The sequence below is a fragment of the Calliopsis andreniformis genome, unplaced genomic scaffold, assembly GCF_051401765.1.
Source record: "Calliopsis andreniformis isolate RMS-2024a unplaced genomic scaffold, iyCalAndr_principal scaffold0400, whole genome shotgun sequence".
NCBI classification, from domain to species: Eukaryota; Metazoa; Arthropoda; class Insecta; order Hymenoptera; family Andrenidae; genus Calliopsis; species Calliopsis andreniformis.
Window position 1 is genome coordinate 152501 of NW_027480809.1, and position 10000 is coordinate 162500.

Here is a 10000-nt window from a genome sequence, read left to right on the forward strand (position 1 = left end):
CCGTGGATGTACGTGGTTCACTTGATCGGGGTATCCCCGTCGGCTCCATCGTACTCTCCAGGTTGATCCTAGGTTTTTAAATGTACTCTACGCCTGGCCGTTACGGGAACCGTTCGCAATTGCGTGGCGGTCTCCGTGCGGAACCGCATCCCAGAGACCCCTGTGTCGTCACTTTCGTTCGTTCGGACGAAGTGTCGCGACGCCCGAACCTCCATCGACCGTGTGCTAGTTGGAGGCGCGGGTCTCGGATTCTTCCGAACCCGAGAACTATATACGAGTATGATATATATATATACATGAACACAGAATATTAAAATACAACCCTGAACGGTGGATCACTTGGCTCGTGGGTCGATGAAGAACGCAGCTAATTGCGCGTCAACGTGTGAACTGCAGGACACATGAACATCGACATTTCGAACGCACATTGCGGTCCACGGATACAATTCCTGGACCACGCCTGGCTGAGGGTCGTTCACGTAACCTTAAGACTGCTTACGTTGGCATCTCGGTGTCACGTACGAGCGATTGTTGGACCGTTCGTCGGCGTTTGCCGCGGTCGCACGAAAACAAGCGAGAATACGCTCTAGACGTCATGGAGGGAAGAAGGTTGTGTGTACGCGGCAGATGACTGGAGACATCGTCGTCATCGTCGTTGCTTTGTCGTTCCGGACTTGCGTGAGTGCTAATTTTCACACGGCGTCGTGAGTCGCTTAATTTGTCGACCGCCCGTGTGTGTATGTGCACCGCTCCGGACGCAAGCGCGCGGACGTACGATCATCGACCAGCCTCCGTGTCTCGCCAAATACCCTCGTGATTGTTAACAGACAGCGTTCGCTTTTCGTGCGAGTTTTCATCCGCGCTCCCGACGTAGTCTGAAATGATGCGTGTAAGAAAGAGGCGTGCGTAACCCGCAACGACACACAAGAGAGTTTGTCGTGAGACTACAGAGAAGGACAATGAAAGGGTGTGCGAGTGAGCATGAACACGAGATCGCGTATACCCCACCCGTGTAGTGTGGTGAAGAAATGTATGACGAGAAACAGAGCCCCAGGGATTCTAGAGGGATCGTCTTGTTGCAGGAACAACGCGAAAAGGAGGCACTCATTCGTCGAAACGATGAAGTTCCGGGATGCATCTTCCCCGGCCACGTTTCGGTCGAGTCGTTTGTGGCTCCGTGAATGTGTTGTGTTGTACTACAACTTGTTTCTGTATCCTGAATCCTCTTTGGCGAGGCTTACACAGCCGCCATATATATGACTCATCACATAGGGATGACTTCTCTCCTAGAAGGAGGAGGTGGAAAGGTAGCAGCGTCCGGTCGCCCCATGTCTTCGCGTTAGTCGATCGCCGAGAGAGACCGCGCGTCAAGTCCGGTCGTCCAGTCCACGAAAGCTATACAAAAAGCAAGCGGACGGGCGTTAAACCATACCGGCAGTCGCCTGGCGAGAGTCTCTCTCCTTTAGATCGAATTAAACGAGACGCGAAGATGCTTTGGTGTGGCGCATTAAGGACGATGTGACTTACTTTCCGCTGATCACTTCTGGCGAATTACGAGGAGCTTCCTTACCTTTGGAAACGCTGCTGTTGCGTTACGACAACATATTCCGAAGGCACACGGCGAAGTTGGGACGACGCATCGAACATGATCTCAAGTCTCTCTCTCATTTCCCATTTCTCGTAACATTCGTTCACACACTCTGCCTGGTCCGCTTCTCTCGGTTGTGTGCCCCCGTTGTACGAGGATTACGCCACAGCTTCTTTCGTCATTTTTACACATATATAAAATATATCACTCTACGTGTGTGATATATTTAACACGTATACGACGACCTCAGAGTAGGCGAGATTACCCGCTGAATTTAAGCATATTACTAAGCGGAGGAAAAGAAACTAACAAGGATTTCCTTAGTAGCGGCGAGCGAACAGGAAAGAGCCCAGCACTGAATCCCGCGGTACTGCCGCAGGGAAATGTAGTGTTCGGGAGGATCCGTTTATCCCGTGACGTTGCATCGCGTCCAAGTCCATCTTGAATGGGGCCATTTACCCATAGAGGGTGCCAGGCCCGTAGCGACCGGTGCGCGTCTCGGGAGGGTCTCTCCTTAGAGTCGGGTTGCTTGAGAATGCAGCCCTAAGTGGGTGGTAAACTCCATCTAAGGCTAAATACAACCACGAGACCGATAGCGAACAAGTACCGTGAGGGAAAGTTGAAAAGAACTTTGAAGAGAGAGTTCAAGAGTACGTGAAACCGTTCAGGGGTAAACCTGAGAAACCCAAAAGTTCGAAAGGGGAGATTCATCGTCGACAAATGCTGGCTCCCGTTGGTGCGCGAAACCCCGAAAGGGGTGTCCGTCGCTTTTCCGCAAGGAGGGCGCACGGATGTTACGGCCAACGGCGAACGTTCCGGCTACGTAGACGTGCACTTCTCCCCTAGTAGGACGTCGCGACCCGTTGCGTGTCGGTCTACGGCCCGGGCGGTTAGACCGTTGCGTCGCCTTGTGCGTGCGCGACGGACCCTCGGTGACCCGACCGGCTGCGCGACGGTGTTCCCCCAGATGGTATCGGGCCGCAACCAGTCTTCTCATTCGAACGGTGCGTCAGGCCCGCCGCAAGCTCGGTCAGCTTTGTTTGCCCTGTGGTACGGACGTCTTTCCCGTTCACGGGCCTGGCCAGCTGTTAGCCGGCGGAGCCCTCGGACTGGCCAAGCTTTGAATTACCTGTCGGCGGCGCTATTGCTTTGGGTACTCTCAGGACCCGTCTTGAAACACGGACCAAGGAGCCTAACATGTGCGCGAGTCATTGGGATGAGTAAACCTAAAGGCGAAATGAAAGTGAAGGTCGTCCTTTGCGTCGGCCGAGGGAGGATGGGCGCTGCATAGTGCTCCGCACTCCCGGGGCGTCTCGTTCTCATTGCGAGAAGAGGCGCACCTAGAGCGTACACGTTGGTACCCGAAAGATGGTGAACTATGCCTGGTCAGGACGAAGTCAGGGGAAACCCTGATGGAGGTCCGTAGCGATTCTGACGTGCAAATCGATCGCTGGAACTAGGTATAGGGGCGAAAGACTAATCGAACCATCTAGTAGCTGGTTCCCTCCGAAGTTTCCCTCAGGATAGCTGGCACTCACTCCTCCGTTCCTTCGGGGACGCGTCGAGTCTCATCTGGTAAAGCGAATGATTAGAGGCCTTGGGGCCGAAACGACCTCAACCTATTCTCAAACTTTAAATGGGTGAGATCTCTGGCTTGCTTGGTTCATTGAAGCCACGAGATTTCGGATTAGAGTGCCAAGTGGGCCAATTTTGGTAAGCAGAACTGGCGCTGTGGGATGAACCAAACGCAGAGTTAAGGCGCCTAAGTCGACGTTTATGGGATACCATGAAAGGCGTTGGTTGCTTAAGACAGCAGGACGGTGGCCATGGAAGTCGGAATCCGCTAAGGAGTGTGTAACAACTCACCTGCCGAAGCAACTAGCCCTGAAAATGGATGGCGCTGAAGCGTCGCGCCTATACTCTGCCGTCAGCGGCAAGTGGGGAGGGACGGTGCCATTACTGGTGACCGTCCTCCATGAAGCCCTGACGAGTAGGAGGGTCGCGGCGGTGTGCGCAGAAGGGTCTGGGCGTGAGCCTGCCTGGAGCCGCCGTCGGTGCAGATCTTGGTGGTAGTAGCAAATACTCTAGCGAGACCCTGGAGGACTGACGTGGAGAAGGGTTTCGTGTGAACAGCCGTTGCACACGAGTCAGTCGATCCTAAGCCCTAAGAGAAATCCTATGCAAATGTGGTGTCCTAAAATCAATGTCTGCAAACATATTATTATACAAAGAGATAAATTGAAAGATAAAAAAAAGAGACACACACACGTTGGGCGAAAGGGAATCCGGTTGCTATTCCGGAACCCGGCAGCGGAACCGTTTAACATCCGGGCCCTCATTGAGTGTTCGTCGGGGTAACCCAAAATGACCTGGAGAAGCCGTCGGGAGATCTGGGAAGAGTTTTCTTTTCTGTATAAGCGTTCGAGTTCCCTGGAAACTTCTAGCAAGGAGATAGGGTTCGGAACGCGAAGAGCACCGCAGTTGCTGCGGTGTCTGGATATTCCCCTCGGACCTTGAAAATCCAGGAGAGGGCCACGGGAGGTCTCGCGCCGGTTCGTACCCATATCCGCAGCAGGTCTCCAAGGTCAAGAGCCTCTAGTCGATAGATTAATGTAGGTAAGGGAAGTCGGCAAATTGGATCCGTAACTTCGGAATAAGGATTGGCTCTGAGGAGCGGGGCGTGTCGGGCTTGGTCGGGAAGCGGGTCTGGCTGACGTGCCGGGCCTGGGCGAGGTGAAGGGTCTTAGACTTCGGTCGACGTCCTGGGATCCGAACTCGGTCCCGTGCCTTGGCCTCCCGCGGATCTTCCTTGCTGCGAGGCTTCCGCGTCGGTTCAGCCGTCGCGTGTCGTTTCTTCGGCCGCCATTCAACGCTCGGCTCAGAACTGGCACGGACCAGGGGAATCCGACTGTCTAATTAAAACAAAGCATTGCGATGGCCCCCGCGGGTGTTGACGCAATGTGATTTCTGCCCAGTGCTCTGAATGTCAACGTGAAGAAATTCAAAAAAGCGCGGGTAAACGGCGGGAGTAACTATGACTCTCTTAAGGTAGCCAAATGCCTCGTCATCTAATTAGTGACGCGCATGAATGGATTAACGAGATTCCCTCTGTCCCTATCTACTGGTGGGCAGCGGTTAAGATCCCCAATGTCGCCTGAGGTGTCGGGTTGGGCTTGCCCAAACTAGTATCCTAGACTGGGGGGAGCTGCAGGGACTCGGTCCTCATAGTGGTTGTCCTGCGCAGAGACGTGGCTCCGTCTCAGAAGCGCCCCCGAATGCAAGATCTGATCGATTGAGACCGCACACTAAATGCAGCCACGCAAAAAAAGCGAATAAGCACCATCGAGAGGTCTCGTCCAACCTCTCATCGCTGGACCCCATGGTTGGTGTGGATGGGTTCCCACTAGGCCAGGGCTTCCAAAACATCTGGAAGACGGGCATGTCCCGTGAATCGGTGCAAAGCAATACGCCGCTGGAAACCCGGCTATTGCTGTGTGCGTTGAGTGTTCAGAGGTGTATACCGAAGGCACTCAACAGGCCTCAACGGGGGCGTTATGCCTTTGTCCGCACAGGACTTGGGCGCCAGGGCAATCCGGAGTCCGATGTCTTTTTGGCGATCACGAAGCGTAATATACTATCTGAGCTGGTTTTAGCCTCTCGTGACGCAAATCGTTATGATCTCGAACCTCCACGCGGTCCCACCGGTCGGCTTACCCCTCTTCGGAGGGCGAAAGAGCCAAGCAAATCGGATCTTAGCGAGGCGGCCCAAAGGGCCTTTGGCTCAAGTGCCCAGTTCCATGCATTGTGTGGGCCCAGAAAAGGAACGGGCTACGAACAGTGGGGTGCCTGTTCGAAACCACCACCTCCTGCGTGTTTGCCGTGCGCGGCGACCCGTGTCGTCGGAAAAGGGGATCCTGGGATCTGAGGGGGCCCTCTCCTGCGGGTGAGACGTCCCCAACACGTACCTTTGGCCTCCGCTTCGACTAGACGGGCGGCTAGGCGAGAAAAGTAGCCCTTTGCCTAGTCAATCGGCTTGGGGAATGACCATACGTGCTTGCACGAGTGGGTTCTCTCTGGGCGAGGAAGCGGGCCCTGGAGTCAGGGGAGACCCTGTCGGCCTTGGCTGTGCGGACTATAGCCCGGGTGATGTCCTAACCCGGTGGATGCCGGGTTCCATATTGAGGGTCCGAGGAGGCTGGGGCACACACCGGGCTGAAACAATCTATATACGCTATGGATAATATAAAGCCCAATCAAAAAACCACAAAGCAGGCGCAAGTAGTGCTTCACGATGTGAAGCGCGAAATGGCCAAAATGAACGCGAAAGCTGCTTCCAGCAGCCTAGCGGGACGCTCCAGCGCGAGGCTTGCGGCGAAGGACGCGAAAGCGTCTACCCGCAAGGCCTCGGCAGGCAAAGTAGCTCCCTCCCGAGGGAGCGAAAAGGGCCAGATGGTTGTGAATCCGGTCGCCCGGATGAGCAGCCTGAGAGAGAGAGAGACTGCGCGCAGTCTCAAAAGCGTGAAACCCGCGCCCGCTGCTGATAAGGACGCCGCGCGCGGGTCAGCGCTTAAAAAGGACGGACCCCGTGGAAACACGGGCAAAACTCCACCAAAGGTGGTGGTGAAGGCGGAACCGCCAAGCCCCACCAAAGGCAAAGACCCGGTCGCTGGGGATAAGGAACCCGACCGGGTAGTGGGCCAAACAACAGTTTCGAACGAGTCCCCTGTCGTAGCGGAAGCTAAGGCTGAGACGAAGGCAGACGCTAAGGCTGACGCCAAAGTCAAGGCTAAGGCTAACGCGAAGAAAGGGGACCAGAAGGGAAGGGCACCGTACTCCACGGTGCCTGGGACCACCGTGAGGCCTCTCGATCTCATCAGAGACGAAGCCCGAGCCAAGGTGTCGGACGTAAGATCTGTCTGTTTTCAGAAGGAGTCTAAGGTAAACAGATGGGCTGCGTCTAGTATCCTTGGACATGCCGACGCGCTCTACCAGTTGGTACAGGAGCTGCTTCTTCGGAACAGCTTCTTAGAAGGCCAGCTGGCCGCGGTGCGCAGCGACGTTAAAAAGTCGCAAGCGGCCGTAGAGAGCGCGGTCAAGAGATCGCTGAAGGCGCCCCCGCAGCCCAAAGCGATCTCCCAACCGGCGAAGCGCGTGTCGACCTACGCCGATGCGGTGAAGGTCGACGCTCCGAGAGTTTCCCCAGACGCGGTGCAGCCGCCACGTAATGTGGTGCGCATCTTCCCGCCGAAGGGCAAAGCACAGGACAGCGACGCGACCAAGCGTAAAGTTCTGTCTTTGGTGAAACCGCTGAAAGCGCAGATCCGCGTGAAGTCAGTTCGACGCATCCACAACGGTGGCATCGCCGTCGAGACAGATCGCAAAGAGGATCTCGCTGCTTTCACAGGGAGTAGCAAACTTAAGGAGGCAGGACTGTCGGTCTCCGTCCCGTCTAAGAGGAACCCTACACTTATTGTGTACGACGTTCCTAAGGCGGTGAAAAAGGAAGACGTCGGCTTGAGTATCTGGAAGCAGAACCTGGCTGACCTGACTCAGAAGGATGTGTCCTCTGGCCTGAAGGTGCGGTTTGCAACCACACCGAAAGGCAAGTCGGAGGCTGCCAACTGGGTCGTAGAGGTGAGCCCAATGGTTCGCAACAGGCTCAAGAGCTCTGGTCGGGTGTTCATAGGTTGGATGTCCTGTCGAGTACAGGACTACATCTGTGTCACCCGGTGCTTCAAGTGTCAAGCCTTTGGCCACACAGCGAAGCATTGCCGATCGGATGAGGTCTGCGGTCACTGCTCCGAAAAGGGGCATACCTTTGCCACCTGTAAAAGCAAGGACAAACCTCCTGTTTGCTCCAATTGCAAAGCAGAGGGCAAGAAGCACAACCATAGGTCGAGAGACATAACTTGTGCGGCTTATCAAGCCGCTTCTGTGCAGGTAATCTCGCAGACCAATTATGGTTAGAAGACCAAAACACGGTTCAATCAGTAGACTTCGGGTGTTGCAGCATAATATGCGGCGCTCCCGAGTTGTTCTGGACGAAACGAACGCCGTTATGCGCGACAAAGGCATCGATGTGCTGCTCGCTCAGGAACCCTACAGTGCTCGGGGCACCGTACCCGGCCTTGGGGTTGCGACGAAAGTAGTCACAGGCGCAGTCCCGGTGATGGCGGCAATTGCCGTCAGAAACCCAGGGGTGTCTGTGGTCAAAATCTCGCACCTGTGCGACTCACACATGTCATGCGTCAACATTAGCGGTAGTTTTGGTAACTTCTACCTCATCAGCCAGTACTTTCAATGCTCGGAAGACATTGAGCCAAGTCTGGCACGATTGGAAAAGGCACTCTGTGCCCTCCACCATAAGCGGGTCGTGATTGCGGCTGACGTCAACGCGAAGTCTCCTATGTGGGGCGGAACGAAAATTGACGTTCGAGGCGAGAAGCTCGAAGAGTTTATCGCGCAGCACGACCTGGTTATTTTGAACGAGGCTGGAAGTATTCCGACGTACTCCAGCCCGACCGGCGAGTCCTGGATCGATGTCACATTGACGACAAGTGACTTCTCAAAAAATGTGAGAGGTTGGAAAGTCCGCAAGGACTGGACAACTAGTGATCACAGAGCGATCGAATTTGACCTTGTGTTCGCTAACGTGAGTGAGAATCAGGCCAGACTAGGTAGGTTCCACACACGCAGTGCGGATTGGGCAAAGTTTGATCGGGCGTTGCTTGAGCGAATGGAGTCGTTGACCGCCTACACTCATCTGAGTCGCAGGGCGGACGTTGAATCTCTGGCGCAGGATATCGAGCAATCGGTCATCCACGCGTGCGAGAGCTCCATGCGCGAAAAGCGTTGGCACTCAAAGTCAGTCCCATGGTGGACGCCAGACTTGACGAGACGGAAAAGGCAAGTCTATAAACTTAGACGAGCCTTCCAGCAAGAGAGATGCATGGAGGAGAAAGAGGCTAAAAAGGCTGAGTATCAAACCATGAGAAAAGCCTACTCGGCCGCAGTAAGAACTGCGAAGTTGCAGAGTTGGAAAAACTTTGTGACGGAGCAGGGACGAAAGGAACCATGGGGTCTTGTGTACAAGATCAACCAAAGCAAGCTTCGCGCTGAGACAGCAGTGTCTAACCTTCGAACGCACAACGGCCATACGATGGACTGGCACTCCACCGCATTCACGCTACTGGACGCGTTAATCCCGGACGATAAGCCCGAGGAGGACACGCAAGCCCAGAGCATGGTAAGAGGTGAGATCGCGCATGACCCACCGACTGTCGACACACCAGTCTTCAGCCGGAAGGAGGTCGGAGCCGCAATATCAAGCCTAAAAAGCGGTAAGTGTCCCGGGCAAGACCGGATAGAGGTTGAAGTGGTTAAACGTTCCTATGGAGTATTCCATGACGTGCTGCTGAAACTCTATAACGGATGTCTGGAGCACGGAGTGTTCCCCGTCAGATGGAAAGTCGGTCTGATCAGAACTATTCTGAAAGGGCCTGACAAACCTGAGACGGATACGAAGTCGTATCGGCCCATCTGCCTGCTCTCGGTGCTTGGCAAAGCTTTGGAGAAATTGATCGCGTCCAGACTTTCATCGGTCTTCCTTTGCCCAAACTATTCCTCGGACCGGCAGTATGGGTTCAGACCTGGGCGATCCACGGAGGACGCTGTGGTAAAGCTCAGAGAACTCGTACTCGCCCGCGAAGAGAAGTATGTTATGGGCCTCTCCTTCGACATCTCCGGTGCTTTCGACAATGTTTGGTGGCCGAGCGTTCTCAATTCGTTGAAACGGCGAGGCTGTCCCCGTAATCTCTACAAGCTAATGGTCGACTATTTCGCCGACCGTGAGGTGACCATGGTCTCTCACGGCTTTCGTGTTGCGAAGAAGGTTACCAAGGGCTGCCCCCAGGGGTCTATTCTCGGTCCGAACTGCTGGAATCTAGTCTTTGACGAAATTCTGCAGATTCTTTCGAACACCGGGTTCTGCGAACCCATAGCCTACGCCGATGACCTCTTTGTGCTCGTCTATGGCGACGCAAGATTGTCTATCGGGCAAAATGGCCAAAAGGTCGCGGACGTGATAACTGAGTGGTGCGCCACCCAGAAACTCACGTTGTCAGCGACCAAGACCGAGATGATACTCTTAAAGGGCTTCCTTGATAGAACCAGACCGCCGCAAGTAAAGATATACGGGAAGAGTGTGGCTCAGAGGAAAACCGTAAGGTACCTCGGAGTTCACATTGACGAAAGATTGGGAATTAATTCCCATGTCCAACATCTGAGTGCCAAAACTGTGATGACGTTTAATACGCTATCGCAGATAGCCCGTTCGAACTGGGGATTGGGACATCGGGCCATGAGTACTTTGTACAAAGGCTTGTTTGTTCCGATCGTAACGTATGCAGCCGC

The 10000-nt window shown here is 54.6% G+C and overlaps 1 non-coding gene and 1 pseudogene across 1 annotated transcript; both read left to right on the forward strand.

Annotated features, from left to right (window-relative positions):
* Window positions 1-319: 319 nt before the first annotated feature.
* Window positions 320-474, forward strand: LOC143187878 (5.8S ribosomal RNA). The gene has a single exon (XR_013003343.1). It is a non-coding gene; the product is annotated as a 5.8S ribosomal RNA (ribosomal RNA).
* A 1355-nt stretch (window positions 475-1829) lies between these two features.
* LOC143187896 (large subunit ribosomal RNA) lies at window positions 1830-4739 on the forward strand (annotated as a pseudogene).
* The last annotated feature ends 5261 nt before the right edge of the window (window positions 4740-10000 follow it).